At 35.2% G+C, this 20610-nt stretch overlaps 1 protein-coding gene across 4 annotated transcripts in view; it reads left to right on the top strand.

Moving 5' to 3' along the window:
• The window catches only part of FANCL (FA complementation group L), a 92944-nt gene that overhangs the window by 62399 nt on the left and 9935 nt on the right, over positions 1 to 20610 (top strand). The gene's annotated exons all lie outside the window — the stretch shown is intronic.

Here is a 20610-nt window from a genome sequence, read left to right on the forward strand (position 1 = left end):
ACAGAAAATGTTGAGAACATCAATGAGGCTTGCAAATAAGATCAAATGAACTGAATATTTAAGAGATTTACCATCTCTATAAAGATATCTGATTAGAAATATTGCAATTAATATTAAAATTAAATTCTTTAAGTTTAATCTTGATATTTCCTTAGTCTATTGAAGCTTTTTGAATCCCCTAGAGATAAAGACAAAAATGATTATTAGAGGATTTATCTGCACATATTATAGGAAAGTATTAAAAAAAATCAGAATGGAAAGCAACTGTTGCAAGTACCAGAAAATTATGCTATTAATTTAAGTGTCATCAGAGCACAAAAGATCACATTCTGGGACTGTGAGAAAATTATTAAAATACTGGAAATAATAGTACTTAAGATGAAGATATTATACTCTAAGATCTGGTTAAGTGACTGACATTATTATATCACTTCAGGTATTATAAAAGTAACAAAATGCTTTTAAAGATAATAAGCATTACATTTTGAGATTGGCAGTGTTCACACTTTTCTGCTTAAGTGCTTTCCTAGTTTAACATAATTTAATAACAGTTATGGGAGAATAGCTAACATCGGAGTTCTCCTATATATCTTTTCTCCTTTCTTCTCCATATATACACATCTTATGTATCTTATATATGTATAAAGAAGTACAAAATTTCATTCTCCAGATGATGAGTTTTTGGACAGTTATCTTCTGCCTTTGTCCTTGGTGTTAGAAATATTGCTACTTTATAATTTTTTTTAGCTTCTAATTAGTGAATAATCTGCAAAGAAAGTACTGCTGTGTAGATCCATTACTATCCTGAAGTCAGAACAAATGTTATTTTTTTTTAAAAGTTTTATTAAGGTGTAATTGATCTACAATAACCTGAACATACTTAAAGTGTACAATTTTAGTTTTGACCAATGTTCACACCTGTGAAATCAGCCCCACAATCAAGATAATAAACATTTCCATGCCCAAGTTTCTGCATTCCCCTGTCAGGCGAATGTGATAACTCTCCACCCCCTTGTAATCTCTCTGTCCCCCTTGTCTCTCCCTTCTGGTCACCAGGCAACTACTGAGAGGCTTTCTAGAGTTGTGTGTGATACTGTGTACTCTTCTGTCAGATTTCTTTCTTCAGCATAATTAGAGATTCTTCTATATGTGGCGTATAATAGTTCACTATTTTTATGCTGAGTAGTACTCCATTGTATGGATTTACTACATATTGTCCATTTTCTTGTTGATGGACATATGTATAGTTTTCAAGATTTGACTATTACAAATAGAGCTGCTGTTAACATTACGTGATGTCATTAAATGAACATATGTTTTCATTTCTCTTTAGCAAACACCTAGGGGTGGAATGAATGCCGGATCATATAAAAGGTGTATGTTTAATTTAAGAAACCAGTAACATTAGAATTTTTTATATTTTTTAAATTATTTTTTAAACTGTTGAAACTGTTTTTAAAACTTTAAACTGTTTCAGAATTCAAAAACAGTTGCTTAAGAAAGTAGTTGTTGGGGCACTCGGGTGGCTCAGTCAGTTAAGCCTCCAGCTCCTGAATTTGGCTCAGGTCAGTATGTCACAGTTGTGAGATTGAGCCCCACGTCGAACTCCGAGCCGAGCATGGATCCTGCTTAAGATATTCTCTCTCTCTTTCTCTCTCCCCCCCTCCCCTGCTTGCGCTCTTGCTCTCTCTCTCAAATAAAAAAAAGTGATTGTTAAATTTTACATTCCAAGCCAATAGTGTTTGAGAGTTGCTGTTTCTCTGCAGTTTTGCTCACATTTGGTTTGGCCAGTCTTTCTCAATTTAGCCATCCTAATAATGTGTAGTGAAAAATCATTGTGACTTTAATTTCTTTCCCTTAATGACCAATGATGTTGAACATTTTTTTATGTGTTTGTCACCCATATATCTCCTCTCATGAAGCATCTGCGATTTTTTTGCCTAAACGACCTAAATAGATGGAAAGATAGGCCACACTAATGCATTAGACTACGCAGTATTGTTAAGATGTCAGTTCTCTTCAAATTGATCTATAGATTCAATACAATCCCAGTCAGAATCCCAACAGGTTAGTTTAGAAATTGATAATATAATTCTAAACTACCTAAGGAAAATGCAAAGGATCTAAAATAGAGAAACTGAAAAAGAACAAAGTTAAAGGTCACTAATGTGACCTGATTTCAAGATACAAATTTACTTTTATCAAGACAATGTGGCATTATCATAGAAATATTCCTTGACTTAAAATATTCCCTAAGTTTATCAGGTTATATCCTGATAAACCCATTGTTAAGTTAAAAATATTGTAAGTCGAAAATGCAGTTAATAATACATGTAACCTACTGAACATCCTAGCTTAGCCCAGCCTACCTTAAACCTGCTCAGAATACTTATGGTAGCCCAGAGTTGGGCAAGGTCATCTACCAAAGGCTATTTTATAAAAGTGTGTTGAAAATCTCATATAATTGATTGACTTCCTGTACTGGAAGTGAAAAGCAGAATGGTTGTATGGGTGCAACATGTGTTAAATGTACTGGCTGTTGTTTCCCTTTGTGATCACATGGCTCACCGGGAGCTGTGGCTCGCTGCCACTGTCCAGCATCACAAAAGTATCATACAGCATATTATTAGCCCGGAAAGGTCAAAGTTCAAACTTTGAAGTACAGATTCAATTGAATGCATATCATTTTTCATACCATTGTAAAATTGGAATATCATAAGTCAGACCATTGTAAGTTGGGGACTGCCTGTATACCCATACAACTGTTTATATATACAAACAACTATTTTTAGCAAAGATGGAAAGGTAATTAGTGTGGAGGAAAGACTGTCTTTTCAATAAATGGAGCTGAAACAATTTGGTGTATACAAAAGATGAACTTCAATCTATATACAAGAATTAACTCCAAAGGGATTATGAACTTAATGTAAAACCTAAGACAATGAAACTTCTGGAAAACACAAAGAACAACTTTGGGACTTTGGGATTTCTTTCTTTCTTTTTTTTAGTTTTTTTTTAACGTTAACTTAATTAAAAAAAATTTTTTAACATTTATTTGAGAGAGAGAGAAAGTGGGGGAGGGGCAGAGAGAGGGAGACACAAAATCCAGAGCAGCCTCCAGGCTCTGAGCTGTTAGCACAGAGCCTGACGTGGGGCTCGAATTCACAAACTGTGAGATCGTGACCTGAGCCAAAGTCAGATGCTTAACCGACTGAGCCTCCCAGGCGCCCCATGTTTATTTATTTTTGAGAGACAGAGACAGAGCATGAGCCGAAGCAGGGCACAGAGAGAGAGGGAGACACAAAATCTGAAGCAGGCTCCAGGCTCTGAGCCTCAGAGCCCAACATGGGGGTGGAACCCATGAACCATGAGATCATGACCTGAGTTGAAGTTAGACGCTCAACCACCAAGCAACCCAGGTGCCCTGGGACTTTAGGATTCTTAATGTAACACCCAAAGCAAGATCCATGTAAGAACAAATTGGTAAATTGGACTTAATCAAAATTAAAATTTTCTTTTCTTGAAAAATACTGTTAAGAGAATGGAAAGATAAGCCACAGCCTAAGACAAAATATTTGTGAATTGCATATCTGATAATGGACTTGTATTTAGAATATGTAATAAGTTTTCAAAGCTCAATAATGAGACAACAACCTTTTTTATAGATCTGTATTTTGGATACTTCAAAGATGTCCTTTTTATTATCATTAATGTTTTATACAAATTAATTTTGTGAGGAAGGTGTTTTAAAAAATATATTTATTTACCTTTTAGGGAATTGACCGTGTGTCATTTCCTTTGTTGGCAGATGGCTAGGGATCAGGTAATTCTTGCTCCCTCTTTCAATTCGATTGTATTACTTTTTACTTGGCCATATCACTTCGGTCAACCTCAGAGTGGTGTGTCTTGACGAAACACCTCATCTCCACTCTACCACTGCTTTGTTCTTTGTCCTAGAGCTTTTCTAATGCCAATATTTTCTAATACCAACAGTGCCTATAGGAGCATACATATCTTTGCAAACCTGGAAATGTGAGAATTGTTACCGCTTTTAGGGCAACTTGACCATTTGGGAACAAAACCCAGTGAATAAGTGTTTTGAACTCCTTTTGGACAGCAGTTCTGAGCTTTCTCTACAACTTCTCACAGAGCCACCGTAGACCATAGTGAACAGCTTGACAGCACACCCTTATTTTTGCTTTCTGTCCTATTTCACTCTTCCCAATCCTCCCTTCCTCTCAGTCCCTAAGATTATTGCCACTAACCTGTGTGCAGACAAGCTCTTGTCTCAGAGTTTGCTTTTTGGGGAGAAACCAAGCTCAGATTATCCATGTATATATCACTTACTGTTACAGGTAAAGCTACAGATAAAGATGATGTAGAACAAAGGTCCAAATATACCAATCATCCTTATGGCGCAGAAATTTACTTTCTTAAAAAATCATTGCTTTTAGCTTATTTGATTTTTTTTAAAAAATTAACAAAACCTGTGCAACTATATATGACCTTCTATGCAACATAACTTGATGGAACTTCTTTAAAATCAATTTATAAATCAAAGATCACACTAATCTTCTTTAGGTGATGTCCTTATTCCTAGAAAATTGCTAGGAGCAGTCCCAGTTGCTGTCAGTTTCCTTGACGTGTCAACCACCACTTGAAAAATTTTATGTAACTTGTGTATAGCAGTGGGCCATAGGCACTAACTTCTTAGCTCTACTGTACTTGGTTTCTATGTAGAATGTAAAAAAAAATTTTCCTCAGTATTTTAATAGCAGGCACTAGCATGCCTTGAAAAGACCTTTAGAGTTCAGCATACGGACAGTTCATCAGTGGACAATAGCACTGGGGAAACCAGATCATTGATTTCTTTCTCTAAAAGTACATCGTCTAGTTATGGAGCTAATAAGAACATCTTTATCTACCTCCCTGTTTATTGGCTATGCTTCATAAGAAAACACGGGACCATCTAAGGGCTTTAGACTAATAATCTAGTTTTCTGATGCTTTATTTTATTTATTACACATGAACTATAACAACCCACTTGACCTTTTTGTGCTCAAATAATCAAATTACTTGATTCATGCACATCCTCTAGCAATAAAAGTGGGCAAGCATTGCCAAAACAGGCCAACTGTGTTTTAGCATAAAACTAGTCAAGAAATAGGATAAGCCGTTTAGTTTTTTTGTTTAAAAAAAATTTTTTTTTAATGTGTATTTATTTTTGAGAGAGAGAGACAGAGACAGAGCATGAGTAGGGGAGGGACAGAGAGCAAGGGAGACACAGAATCTGAAGCAGGCCCCAGACACTGAACTGTCAGTAGAGAGCCCAATGCGGGGCCTGAACCCATTAACCGTGAGATCATAACCTGAGCTGAAGTTGGATGCTCAGCTGACCGAGTCACCCAGGCACCGTACCTTTTAGTTTTTTTGCAAGGCATCTGTAGTCCTCTGACCAGACAAACTTTCTCTTGGTTCATGAAATCAAGGTTTAAATACCAAATCTATCACACTGAAAAGACTGCTTGCTTAGAAATCTTTTCAGTTGTGTTGTTGAGAAATGTTCAGTGAATCAGTGCAGGGTTCCCACGTATAGCTCTTCCCTCTGAGAAGTCCATACACAGAACAGTCTAGATATTCTGATTTTGTGCAGAAAATTTCATTAAGTGCCTTAGGTGTTCACCTAAGAGATCTCTTATTATCTTATGCCTGCTCTTTTCATACTTTGTCGAGATCCCTACTTTTTCCTACCTTTTTCTAGCGATTAATACATTCTTGTTACTCTCTGACCTTTGCTTTTCACACAGGAGCATTAGACTCCATAGCAGAGACTCTCTCCCCTGTTACCTTAGCTCTTGTGCTCCCTGTGCATGTAATGTTAAAAATGTAGTTTTCTAATTTCTGCTGTTTGTGTGCTTTTTTTTTCTGTTACAGTTCTACCCACATGAAAATACACAGATTACGAGAGAGTGTCGTTGGCACGCTTCAGCATGGCCCCTTGCTGTAAATCTTTGGAGCATATAGAGTAGCATATATAATCTACCTTGTTTTATATTTTCTAGCTTTTTCAGGATTTCTTTCTTTTTTTTCTTTCTAATGTTTAAGGACAAGAGGTTGTTTAGCATCCTGTCTTCTTTCTCCTGCCACAGCAAGGCTTTAGGGTTTGGTTTCTGCGCCATTATTTTGGTTACTGGGACCCAAAGCCTAATGTGTATGTGTGTGTTTATGGGATTTTTGTTGTTGTTTCTGCTTTTGCCTTTGTTTTTTGCTGCTTATTTCTGTTGTCTTTCTTCTTTAGCTTTTTTCCTGTCTTATATCTTTGTTCCTCTATTTCACTTCCTTTAATCATAGTATTATGTATGTGTGTAAAAAAAAAAAAGGCATTTTCCTTTGATTAGTAAATTAATCCCTTGCAGTATTCTGGGTGTAATGTTTGGATCTTTGCCATAAAGCTATAATGCTTTGTAATTGCTTTGTTATTCCTGCTAGAAATTTGTGGTTCTTAACCTATTCCAAAAACTCAAAGCTTTTGGAAGACTGTTGTTTTTTCTCTTATATTAGAAAATAACAGTAGTTACATAATGCATCATTGACTTCTCTCCTTGAATACATGGGGATAGAAGACATAATGTAGTCCAAATAGTTTGATTCTGATATGAAAATTCTTTTGATTAAAGAGGAAATGATTATGTTGAGGCATATAAATTGTTCATATGGATACATTCTTCTATATAATTTGAATGAGAAAGTCCTTTTATAAACACAAGTTGAAACTAATTGGGAGTATGTTACAGTAATTGGCATCTTCAAAGGAAAAATAGGTACTTAAAAAAATGTTTTTAATGTTTATTCTGGAGAGACCGAGAAAGAGCGAGTATGAGTGGGGGAAGGGCAGAGTGAGAGAGGGACACAGAATCTGAGGCAGGCTCCAGGTTCTGAGCTGTCCGCACAGAGCACAACACGGGGCTTGTACTCGAGAGCCGTCAGATCATGATCTGAGCCGAAGTCCAATGCTTAACTGACTGAGCCACCTAGGAGACCCAGGAAAGATAGGTACTGTTCAGTGGACAGAATTACCTACTTTATGGATTTTCAAATAGTTATAGAGTTTTTGGCCTGATTTAGAGCTAGAAGTTACCTTAGAATTGTCTACTGCACACCCATATTTATAGGTGCAGTGTTAAGGATTTTAGTCACTGAGTATGTCTTGATCAAATACTTTGTTACCATCAAGATGACAGCTGAGACTTCATTGTGTACTGGATGCTTTTATCTTTGTATCAGAGATCCCAACATAGACCTGACACATGGTTGAAGTATTAGTTTCATAAAGTTAAGGGTTGTGTATCTTTTCTCTATACTGTGCACATCATGAAATAAAAGGATAGATAACAGACCATTTATTTTTATTTTTACATACTCTTTTATGATTATAAAAGTAATACATATTATTGTAAGTAGTATGGAAAAGTACAAAGAAGAGAATAAAAATTGTTGTAATAAGGGTTAAAACCAAACTAACTGGGGACCTTTGAAACATTGGAACAAAGTCATTGGAGCCAAATCAGAATAAAACCACTCTGGATAATTCTGCAATGGATTAAAGGCATGCATCATGGTCCCATTATGACCTACAGGATGCTCACCTCTTCAGTGAGGTTCTAAAAGAAAACAGTAACTAATAACAGGAATGTTGTAAGAGAGAAGGTAACCTGTGGAACTGAGCTATTTCAGCTTTGAAGGAAGAGCTGCTCTGGTAAAAGCAGATGCCCATCCAGTACACCTCATTTCTCTCACCATCCTCTAATTCTTCAGGCTTTGCTTGTCTCTTCTCTTTCTCTCACCCTGAAGTTTTGCATGTAGAGAAATAATGTGTAGACTTGAGGTTGAGTATTTTTTATTTCATTATATGTATTTTTTTCTTTGAGGAATTATCTCTTCTTCCCCCCTTTTTTAAAAATTCCTATATACTTTTTTTTTTACTGATTTTTCAAAAACCTTTTTATATTAAGAGTATTGATACCTTGTCTAATAAAATAGATATTTTTCAGTCTACTGTTTTTGTTCATGAGTTGTGAACTTCTCCAGATCAAGGACTATATGATTTGTAATAATGGCTGTCAATTTTTAAACATATACTGTATGCTAAGCAGTTTAACATTTTATGTACATTATCTCAAATCTTGTACGGATTAACACTACTACTGTGTTGAAGCTAAGTGAGATTAATTTGCTGAGAAGGATGCAGCTAGTATTAAGAGAGAGGATGGAGCTAGGAATGAGACTCAAGATTTGACTACAGAGTCTGTGATCTTAACATGTTATATTGTATCTCCCATTTTTTTTAGATCAGCCAATATCTATAATAGAGCATAACTCTTAGTAGACACGTTTTACACATTTGCTGGATTGAATTGTATTAACACATAACTCATTTGGTATATTATTTGGTTATTTAATTTTGTATAATTCAGTGTGCTGTAAATGAAAACATACATTCTTTTGATTCTTTATTTACTGAAGTATAGTTGACACACACTTATGTTTTAACTATACAACGTGGTGCTTCAACAAGGCTATACTTGGTGCTGTGTTCACAGGTGTAGCACCGTCTGTTACCATGAAGTGTCATTACAGTACCATTGACTGTATTCCCTGTGCTGTACCTTGATCACCATGACTTAATCATTCCATAACTGGAAAACTCTTATCTCTTACTCTCCTTCCTTCGTTTGCCAATCACCCCACTTACCTTCCCTTTGGCAACCATCAATTCTCTGTATTTATGGATCTGTTTCTGCTTTTTGTTTATGTGTTTTGTTTTTTAGATTCCACATTTAAGAGAAATCGTATACTTGTCTCACCCTGCATTCAATTCTTGACCCAGAAAGTTTGTGAAGTATGGTTACAAATTGATTGTTCTAAGTTGAAGTTAAAACTTTTTTCCATAGTTCTAATTTTATGAAACATGTTCATTTTTACAAATTTATTGTATACCCCTAAAATCCAAAAACTAAAATTAAGATACTATTTAAAAACAGCCAAATTAAAATTATTTTTTTTTAAGTTTATTCATTTTGAGACAGAGAGTGCATGAGCAGGGGAGGGGCAGAGGGAGAAGAGAGAGAGAGAGAAAATCTCAAGCAAACTCTGTGCTGTTAGCCCCGACCCCAACACGGGGTTCAGTCTCATAAACTGTGAGATCCTAACCTGACCTGAAATCAAGAGTCAGATGCTTAACTAGGTGCCCCAGATCTTTTTGTTAATTGAAGTGTAATTAAGACAAAGTGTTATATTAGTTTCAGGTATAGAACATATTGATTTGACAATTCTATGTACTACTCAGTGTTTACCATGATAAGTGTAATCCATCTGTTTAAGTTCTTTATATATTTTGGATATTAACCTCTTATCGAGTATATCATTGTCAGTATCTTCTCCCATTCACCAGGTTTCCTTTTTGCTTTGTTGATAGTTTCCTTCATTGTGCAAAATCTTTTCCTTTTGGTATAGTCTTAGATAAGTTTATTTTTGCTTTCATTTTTCTTCCCTGGGGAGACACTTAGAACAGTGTTGCTAAGGCTGATGTCACATATTACTGTTAGTTGTTTCTTCCAGGATTTTTCTGGTTTAAGTTCTCACATTTAGGTCTTTAATCTGTTTTTTTTTTTTTTTTTTTTANGGGGGAGGGGCAGAGAGCACAAGGGAGACACAGACTCTAAAGCAGGCTCCGGGCTTCAAGCTGTCAGCACCTTGCTGACACAGGGTTTGAACTCATGAAACCACTTGATCATGACTGGAAACGAAGTTTGAAGCTTACCAGACTGAGCCACCCAGGCGCCCCAGGTCCTTAATCCATTTTGAGTTTTCTTTTGTGGGTGGTGTAAGAAAGTGGTTCAGTTTCATATTTTTGCATGTAGCTGTCCAGTTTTCCCAACACCATTGATTGAAGATACAGTCTTTTATCCATTGTAAATTCTTGCCTCCTTTGTCATATCTTAAGCGTGGGCTTAATTTGGGGCTCCTTTATACTGTTCCATTGATCTATGTGTTTGTTTTTGTGCCAGTACCGTATTGTTTTGATTACCACATGTAATTGTAGCATATGTTGGAATTGTGATACCTCCAGTTTTGTTCTTTTTTCTCAAAGTTTCTTTGGCTATTATAGGTCTCCTGTCCTTCCACAAAAATTTTAGTATATGTTCTAGTTCTGTGAAAATTGGTGTTGGTATTTTGATAGGGATTGTATTGAGTCTATAGATTGCTTTGGGTAGTATGGACTTTTCAGTAATATTAATTCTAATCCATGAGCATGGAACATCTATTTGTTTCTGTCATCTTCAATTTCTTTCATTAGTGTTTTACAGTTTTCAGAGTACAGCAACAGGTCTTTACCTCCTTGATTAAGAGTATTCCTAGGTTTTTAATTTTTTTGGTAAAATTATAAATGATATTCTTTTCTTAATTTCTGTATATTCATTTTGTATCCTGCAGTATATCGGTTCTAAAGTTTTTTGATTGAGTCTTTATGGTATTCTATATATAGGATCATGTCATCAGCAAAGAGTGACAGTTTTCTTTCATCTTCACCAATTTTGTATGGCTTTTAATTTTTCTTTTCTGATTGCTGCAGCTGGGGCTTCTAGTACTATATTAATTAGAAGTGATAAGAGTGGACACTCTTTTCGTGTTTCTGATCTTAGGAGAAAAGCTCTCTTTTTCACCATTGAGTATGATGCTGTCTGTGAGTTTGTGACATATGGCCATTATTATGCTGAGATATTTTTCTTCTAAACCCACTTTGTTGAGGATTTTTATCATAAATGGATGTCATCTTTGTCAAATGCTTTTCTGCATCTTATTGAGGTGATCATATGATTTTTATCCTTTCTCTTATTAATGTGATATATCACATTTATTGACTCGTGAGTGTTGAACTACTTTTGCATCCTAGAATAAATCCTACTTAATCACAGTAAATGATTTTTTTAAATGTATTGTTGAATTTGTTAAAATATTCTGTGACGACTTTTAGTCTGTTCATCTGAGATAAGGCCTGCAGTTTCCTCTTTGTAGTGTTTTTGTCTAGTTTTGGTATCACGTTAATGCTGGCCTTATGGAATGAGTTTGGAGGTTTTTCTTTTGTTTTCTGAGATAGAGAAGATTAGGGTATTAACTCTGATTTAAGTATTTGGTACTATTTAGTAGTGGATCTGTCTTGTTCTGAACTTCTTTTTGGAGTTTTGTGATTACTGATTCAATTTTATTATTAAATGGTATGTTCAAGTTTTCTGTTTATTTATGATTCAGTCTTGGAAGATTATGTATTTCTAGGAATTTATCCATTTCTTTTTTAAAAATTTATTTATTTGGGGGAGAACTGAAGTAGGGGAGTGGCAGAGAGAGGGATACAGGGGATTAGAAGCTGGCTCTGTGCTTACACACTGACAGCAGGGAACCTGATATGGGGCTCAAACTCCTCAATCATGAGATCATCACCTGAGCTAAAGTCTGACACTCAACCCACTGAGCCACTCAGATGCCCTGAAATTTATTAATTTCTACTAGGTTTTCCCATTTGTTGGCATATAGTTTTTCATAATAATTCTTTTAATCCTTTGTATTTTTGTAGTGTCAGTTGTTATTTTTTCTCCTTCATTTCTCACTTTAATTGTATGAATCCTCTCTTTTTCTTGATTAGTCTGGCTAAAGTTTTATCAATTTTGTTTATATTTTCAAATAATAAGTTACTAGTTCTGTTGCTCTTTTCTAATTTTTAAATCTCAGTTTCATTTATTTCTTCTGTAATCTTTATCATTCTCTTTCTTCTAGCTTTGGACATTATTTTTCTGTGTCTAGCTCTTTTAGGTATAAAGTTTGAGATTTTTCTTGTTTTCTTCTTTCTCCTTTCTTGTCTGCATTGCTATAAATTTCCCTCTTAAAACAGCTTTTGCTGCATCCCAAAGATTTTGAACCATTGTGTTTTCATTTTCTTTTTTCTCCATATGTTTTTTTAATTTCCTCTTCTGGTTGACTCATATTATTGTTTAGTGGCATGTTTTTTAGCCTTCATGTATTGTGTTCTGTCTAGACTTTTTCTTGTAATTGATTTTTAGTTTCACACTGTAGTAGTTGGAAAAGATGCTTGATATGATTTGTTTTCTTAAATTTTTTGAGACTTGTTTTGTGACCTAACACATGATTTGTTATTTACAATGTTCTATGTGCACTTGAAACAGAATGTGTACTTCGCTGTTTCTGAATGGAATATTTTGTATATAAATGTTAGGTCCGTCTGGTCGGTCGAATGTGTCTTTTAAAGCCACTGATTCCTTGTTGATTTTTTTTTTTTCTCTTGCTGATCTATCCTTTGAAACTTGTATACTTTGATACAAGTGAGGTATTCAAGTCCTCTACTTGTATTACCATCAGTTTTTCCTTTCTTATCTGTTAACATTTGCTTTATATTTTTAGGTGCTCCTATGTTGGGTGCATAGATATTTACAGTTGGACTGTTTCCTTTGTCACTATGTAGTGCCCTTCTTTGTCTCTTGCTATGTGAATTGTTTAAATCTTTTAGAAATTATGATTCTGTAAGCTTTGGACTATAACGAGGATGGCTATTCTTCATTGTTATACCAGTGGTTCTTAACTTCGCACATTAGAATCATTTGGGGGACCATTTAGAAGTCCCAGTGCCAAAGCTTCATTGAACCAGGATTAATTAAAAAGTAATGACTGACAATGGAATGTAGATGTTAGTATTCAATTTCACTAGGTGATTGCAATATAATTTTAGTTGTAGAGAAAGTTACAGTATTGATACTATTTCTGTTATTTGTTGTTTATAGCTGTAGTTGAAGGAAATGCTAAATTTGACTTAAAGAAAATAAAGATGTATTTTTTTAACCTAGGTTTCTGATTCTCTGTTTAAGAATATCTGTTACAGACTTTTCAAAGATTATAACTGGCCTTATACAGTGAGCTTCTTTTCTAGAAAGGCATATTCGTGTTTTGTTTTGGAGAGGGTCTAACTGTGTTGTTTAAATATGTAGACAAAGAAAGCGTATTTAATATTTGAAAAAAATGAAAGATTAGTCTATAACCTAATTCAGCAAACTTAATTAACTTTCTCAGTTACAGTGAGTAATTTACACATCTGTTATATAATTCTCCCACCCCCTCCCCCAGTATTTTATTATAAATTTTCAAACCCACAAAACATTGAAAAAGTTTATGGTGAATACTCCTATATCCACCACCTAGATTCCCAGTTAACATTTACTATTCTGGCTTCATCACTTATCTTTCCATTTGTGTATCTCTCCATTTGTACGTGTATCTTAGGTTTGGTGCCTTTCAAAATATTCTGCAGGTATCTAAGATCTTTCTCCAAAATACTTCAGTATGTTTGCTTTAACTAGAATTCAGTTCTTGGTAAAATTTGGAAACGACGACATGCATAATCCTAAGTGTAGCATAAGTTTCTGTAAATGAATATACTCATGCAGTCCATTTTCAGGGTTCAGAACGTTACCATTATCTCTTCCCAGTAAGACCCCATTGTTTTGATTTTTTTTTTAAACCATGCCTTATTTATGTCTGTTCCAGATGTAATATAAATAGAAGTGTACAGTATGTTCTCTTGGTAGATAGCCTCATTTCACCCAGCATATTTTTGAAATTCATCCATGTTGACAAATATCAGTGGTTTGTTCTTTTTATTCCTTAGTAGTAGCCCATTACATGAATATACTGGAGTTGGTTTATTCTGTCTTTTACTAATGGACATTTGGACTTATACTGATTTTTTTTCCCCTTTGAATAAAATTGCTGTGAACGTTCTTGTATAAGTCTTTTTATGGACATCTTTTCACTTCTGTTGGAGTGGAATTGCTAGGTCATAAGATAGGAATAGATTTATTTTTACAGGTGTCTGATCTAATTTTGGTCATATTATAGTATACTCCTTTGGCATTTATGATATGTATAGAATATTTAATGATATTGTTAGAAACTGCATTTATAAATGCTTTTTTCTATTCAATTTCAGTAGGGAAATCAAATCAAAATAAGAGTTTGTGAATGATTTAATGGATAAACGCAGAGAAACGTCTTTTTTGTTTTTCAGATAGCTTACTGATATAATAATTTTAATGTCTGCCTCTTAAGTTCAGTGAAATTTCTAAGAGAAGTGTTTGTGTCCCACTTTCATCTTTTTGGACCTCTTTTTTTTTTTTTTAAATCTTTTTCATGTGACTAGTAAAATCGGATCATGAATTTTAGGATTTAAAATTTACTTGTTCTGAATAAGAACTCGGAATTGGACCCACAAATGTATGGCCAATTAATCTTTGACAACGCAGGAAAGAGTATCCAGTGAAAAAAGACAGCCTCTTTAACAGATGGTGCTGAGAGAACTGGGCAGCAATATGCAGAAGAATGAAACTGGATCACTGTCTCAAACCATACACAAAAATAAACTCAAAATGGATAAAGGACCTGAATGTGAGACAGGAAGCTATCAAAACCCTAGAGGAGAAAGCAGGAAACATCTTCCTTGACTTCAACTGCAGCAACTTCTTACTTGACACCTCCCCAAAGGCAAGGGAATCAAGAGCAAAAATGAACTATTGGGACCNTCAGTGTGGAGATTCCTCAATAAATAGAACTCACCCATGACCCAGCAATAGCACTGCAAGGAATTTATCCAAGGGATATAGAAGTGCTGTCACATGTACCCCAGTGTTCATAGCAGCACTCTCAACAATAGCCAAATCACGGAAAGAGCCTAAGTGTCCGTCAACTGACAAATGGATCAAGAAGATGTGGTTTATCGATAAAATGCAATACTACATGGCAATGAGAAAGAATGAAATCTGACCATTTGTAGCAATGTGGATGGAACGTGAGGGTGTTATGCTGAGCGAAATAAGTCAGACAGAGAAAGACAGATACCATATGCTTCCACTTATAGGAGGATTAGGAGGAACTTAACGGAGGACCGTTGGGGAGAGGGAGGGAAGCAAACCATGAGAGACTATTGAATACTGAGAACAAACTGAGGGCTGATGGGGGAGAGGGGAAGGGAGGTGATGGGCATAGAGGAGGGCACCTGTGGGGATGAGCACTGGGAATTATATGGAATCCAACTTGACAATAAACTATGAAAGAAAAAAAATGAAATTTATTTGTTTTGAAATTACCGACTGACTTCTAGTTCCAGGGTTATTGTTGTATGTTTTTCTTACTGCCATTTTCTTTTTTAAAAAGAGATATTTCATTTTCTGTTCAAAATGCAGAATTAAGGAGAACTATGTTTGGGATTCCATTTACTGTCAGGCACACCAGAAGTGGATATTGTTACTTTCAAATGGAAGATGTCACTGTGAAAATATTTTGTGACTTTCCTGGTTTTTGGTTATCTTTTCCTTGGGTTTACAGGGAAATAGGTAATTATACATTTTTAAAATATAGATGTAGTTAGAAAGGAAAGAGACATTATAGTACTGATTTTGAAAAAGAATAGTCTTTTGAACAAATGGTATTGGGAAATCGGATATCCACATGAAAAAAGGAAATTGGGCCCTCACCTTGCATTTGTATACAAAACCCAACTCAAAATGAATCAAAGACTTAAATATAAGACCTGAAACTAAAACTCGTAGTAGAAAACATGGGGAAAACTTCTTGACATTAGTCTTGATACTGATGTCTTGATTATGACACCAACAGCACCGACGACAAAGCAAAAATAGACAAGTGGGACTGTATCAAACTAAGGGACTTACTGCACAGTGAACAGGATGAAAAGGCATTCTATGGAATTGAAGATAATACTTGAAAATGATGTATCTAATAAGGGGTTAACATCCAAAATATATAAGAAACCCTTCAGTAGCCCAAAACAAAAACAAAAACAAAAAACCCAGGCAGACAAAACCCCCCCAGCATATAACCTGGTTAAAAAATGGGCAAAGGACTTGGATACTTTTTCAGAGATGACCTGTAAATAGCCAACAGGGATATGAAAAGATGTTCAACATCATTAGTTACCAAGGAAATGCAGTCAAAACTAAAATGAGATACCACTCTACAGCTGTTAAGATGGTTATTAAAACCAAACAAAAAAAAATGGGGCTTCTGTGTGGCTCAGTGAGTTAAGCATCTGAATTCAGTTCAGGTTATCTCACAGTTCCTGAGTTTGGGTCCCACATTGGACTTCATGCGGGCGGCTGAGTCTGGAGCCTGTGGAGAAATTGAAACCCTATATACTTGGTGGGAGTGTAAAATGGTATGGCAGCAATGAAAAACAATGTTGCTATTCCTGCAAAAAGTAAGTAAGATAACTACTGTATGATCTAGCAATCCCACTTCTGGGTATATATCCAGAAGGGCTGAAACCAGAGTCTCAAAGAGATACCTGTACCTCCATGTTCATTATAGTGTTATTTACAACAGCAGAGAGACAGGATAGCATCCAAGTGTCTGTCAACAAGTGAATGTGGTATGTGAGCAAAGATAGTCTATGCAGACAGCCTTGAAGGAGAAAATCCTGCCGTTTGCAAAAATACTGATGAACCTGGAGGACAGCTGAAATAAATCAGTCACAGAAGGACAAGTACTTCATGTTTCTAACATGATGTATCTAAAATACTCAAACTCCTACATAAAGAGAATACAGTCTACAGGGGCCTGGAAGGTGCAGGAACTGGAGTTGTTGTCCAGTGCGTGTAAAGTTTCAGCTATGCTAGATGAACACTTTCTAGAGATGTACTGTACAACATGATGCATATACACAACAGTACAGTATCGTGCATTTCAAAACTTGAGAGGGTAGATAGAGCTTATGTTAAGTTCCTGCTGAAAACCCCACGAAAAAGACACAAGGAAGCTTTGGGGAGCTATTGGATAGGTTTATTACCTTGATTGTGGTGATGGTTTCGTGGTTGTATGCACAGGCTCCTATTCATCCACTTGTACACATTAAATTTGTGCAGTTCTTTGTACATCACTTATATCTGAGTAAAGCTATTAAAAAATCAACATACTGTCCAGCAATTGGATTATTTTATATGTATCTGATGATCAATATCTTATTACAAACAAATTATAATATCACATTTGCAGAATACAAATATCAGTTTAATTGTGGTGTAAATAATTGTTTTAGGGGACTGTAGCTAAAGGAAGAAAATTTAGTTACAAGGTTGTTTTAATGATCTAGTTAATTAGTACTATGGTTAGATTTCTGGTTTGCACAATCGGGTAGGTACTATCCCCTGGTCACCTGGTTGGGGGGCGGGGTCGGGTGACCTAAGAGGGTGGCATTTCTCTGGGAAGATAAGGAGATCAGGGAAGAGCAATAGGAATATGATGTGTCTGTTAGCCATGAAGAGATCATCCATACAGAGATGTGTGAGCAGTTCTGGAGTTGTCTGTTTGGCCTAAAAAAATGTGAGAATGATCTCAGAGAGGGTGGTTACTGAAGCCTGGAGTGGTAAATATACCCACGGAAAGTATTTCAGTTTACTCTGTGTAAACACATCTATGTATACCTATTAAACAATGTTAATTGCAAGCCATGATAAAGAACTGCGGTTTTAAACCGTAACCTAAAACATAATTTGCAAGCTACTTGTAAATAACAGTAGCCTTAATAAATAGAATGATGAAGGTCATAAATGATTATTTTATATCAGGTAATTGACTTCAGCTTGCTAAAACAAATATTTATTGAACAGCTTTTGGAATTTGTGTTGCTGTTATAAAGAAAAAAATATCACTTTGAGAAGAACTGCACTTAAATTGTTTTGTTGTAAACCAAGAAATTGTAGAAGCAGGTTTGCAGAATACAAATATCAACTTAATTGCAGTATAAATAATGGGGTTTGGGGAATATGACTAGAGGGGGAAATTCAGTTAGAAGGTTGTTTTCAGTGGTTTTATGAGGCACAATAATATGTTCAGTTTTACATTTTAGATAGGATACTTCATAGGGTTTTGGAAGACAGTGATGGCATGTCTGGATGTAGAAACAAGAACAAGGGGCTTATTTATTTTTTATTGTGATCTACAAGGACTTGTTTACTTTTCTAAGAGGGATATTCTAATAGTACATAATACTACTAGGGTAAGTAGAGTGATGGAGAAATTTGCTAAAAATAGAATCAGGTCTTTAGCTCATGAATTTATTAGGTGTAAAAAAAATCTGCAGGGATCCAGCTTGTTTCTTGTTTGCATATCTAAAGAATTGTGACACATTTAATGAAAGAGGAAATAAAGTGCAGCCCATAGTAAAGTCAAGACAAAACTTGGAAGTTTGGTTTCTGATTTCTGGATTCCGGCATCTAAATTTATAGATAAGCATGGCATATTAGAAGAGAACAGGTATGCTACCTTCAGTATCCTAAAAGGTTATTTCAGATATTAAGTTCTTGTTCCTACTCTTACTTTTTCCCCCTGTGTATGGAATGTTGGAAGAGTTGAAACTAGCTTTGTGAAACTGAGCCATGAAATCATCTAAGTGTGAACGCTGATTAAAGTGGTGAGATGAAATGGGTTTTCCTGAAGTACATATAAGTACAAAATATACCTTTAAGGAAGTGAGTACTTTGTTTTCATCTTACTCAGGGTATACTGTATTCTTGCGTTGTTAGCTTGTGTCCGTTATTTTGGATAAATACATTTGTAGAGTTTTCAGTGATTTTGTTTTTAAAATATGTTTTGCTTACTTGAAACAAGATCCTTACTTCTTAAACTTTTAGTTTTGATTGCTTTTTACATAATATTTAGTAAGTATTGGTATTGTTTATACATACTACTTTATTAGAAACTCTTTACTTCAGTTGAAAGTAGTTATGAATTGATTTTTAAAGTCAATAATGGCTTTAGTTCTTATCATTAGTGAAAATGTAAGTTAATTCCCGTAGAAGATTACTGCCTGAAATAACTGAATTCAGACATTGACTAAAAGTTTAACATCAGAATAAATCTTAAATCTAGTCTATAAAATTGTATTACATTATTTGAAAGTTGGGAAGAGAGTAAATCTTAAAAGTTCTCATCACAAGGGAAGAAAAAATTGTTTAAAACTTTATATTGTTACAGATCAGACTTACTGTGATTGTTTTACAGTGTAAACAAATAATGAATTATGTTGTACACTTGAACCTTATACAATATATATGTTGATTTTGCCTCAAAAAAAGAGTAGAACCTTATAGAATCTACAGATGCCTTCCTAATAATGAACAGTCTCTATTAAGTCCTGTGCTTCTGGATTTGTATCAGTATTTGGCAGTACTAGATATTCCGTACACTACCTGTGTGCGCGTTTTAGGGATGATGTATGTAAAGTTTTGTTACAAAGCATTAGCAGATAAACATTTGCAGTTGATTATGATAATAGGGAACACCACTTTCAGCCCCAGTTAAACATTATTCCCTTCTACCAAAAGATGCATTATTCTCATTAATAGATGTATATTATAAAAAAAGTGTACTCCATTTTTATTTGAATTTAATCAACAAAAACCTTGTAGAGGAAATATATGTAGAACCTTTTTATACTCTTTGCCTAATTAAGTCTGTAAAGTTATTAATAATGTTTAAAATAATCAGATTGCAAATGATGCTGCATTTAACTTGATAACTGCATACTAGGGAACTTGATAACTTTCATACTAAAATTATATAGACACTATACTCAATATGTATATAGTATATTCATTAAGAAAGTACATACACGTCATCTTATATTAGTAGTTACTATTTTATAAGTACAGTACAGAATACATCACAATAAAAATAAATATGGTCTTTAAAAAACAATTCCTGGGGCACCTCGGTGGTTTAGTGGGTTAAGCATCTGACTGGCCCAGGTATTGATCTCATGGTTTTTGAGTTCGAGCCCCGTGTTGGGCTCTGTGCTGACAGCTCAGAGCCTGGAGCCTATGCTTCAGATTCTGTGTCCCCCTCTTTTTCTGCCCCTCTCCTGCTTGTGTTCTGTCTCTCTCAAAAATAAACATAAAGGGGGTGCCTCGGTGGCTCAGTCAGTTAAGCCTCCAACTTCAGCGTGAGTCCTGATCTCATGGTTCATGGGTTCAAGGCCCGTGTCGGGTTCTGTGCTGACATCTAGCTCAGAGCCTGGAGCCTATGCTTCAGATTCTGTGTCCCCCTCTTTTTCTGCCCCTCTCCTGCTTGTGTTCTGTCTCTCTCAAAAATAAACATAAAGGGGGTGCCTCGGTGGCTCAGTCAGTTAAGCCTCCAACTTCAGCGTGAGTCCTGATCTCATGGTTCATGGGTTCAAGGCCCGTGTCGGGTTCTGTGCTGACATCTAGCTCAGAGCCTGGAGCCTATTTCGGATTCTGTGTCTCCCTCTATCTCTGACCCTCCCCTGCTCATGCTGTCTCTCTCTCTTTCAGAAATTAAAAAATAAAAAATAAAATCTTTAAAAAAAATAAGCATACAGTAAAAATTTTTTAAAAATTACTGTTAAGATGCACAGTCCCAATGATAGTCAAAAAATTCTGTTAATGCTAATGTAGGTGAAGAGCTATGAAGCAAGACAGTTGACTTTTGTTTACTAGGGTAGCTTTAGCTGAAGTG

The sequence above is a fragment of the Crocuta crocuta genome, unplaced genomic scaffold, assembly GCF_008692635.1.
Source record: "Crocuta crocuta isolate KB4526 unplaced genomic scaffold, BGI_CrCroc_1.0 scaffold113, whole genome shotgun sequence".
Taxonomy (NCBI): domain Eukaryota; kingdom Metazoa; phylum Chordata; class Mammalia; order Carnivora; family Hyaenidae; genus Crocuta; species Crocuta crocuta.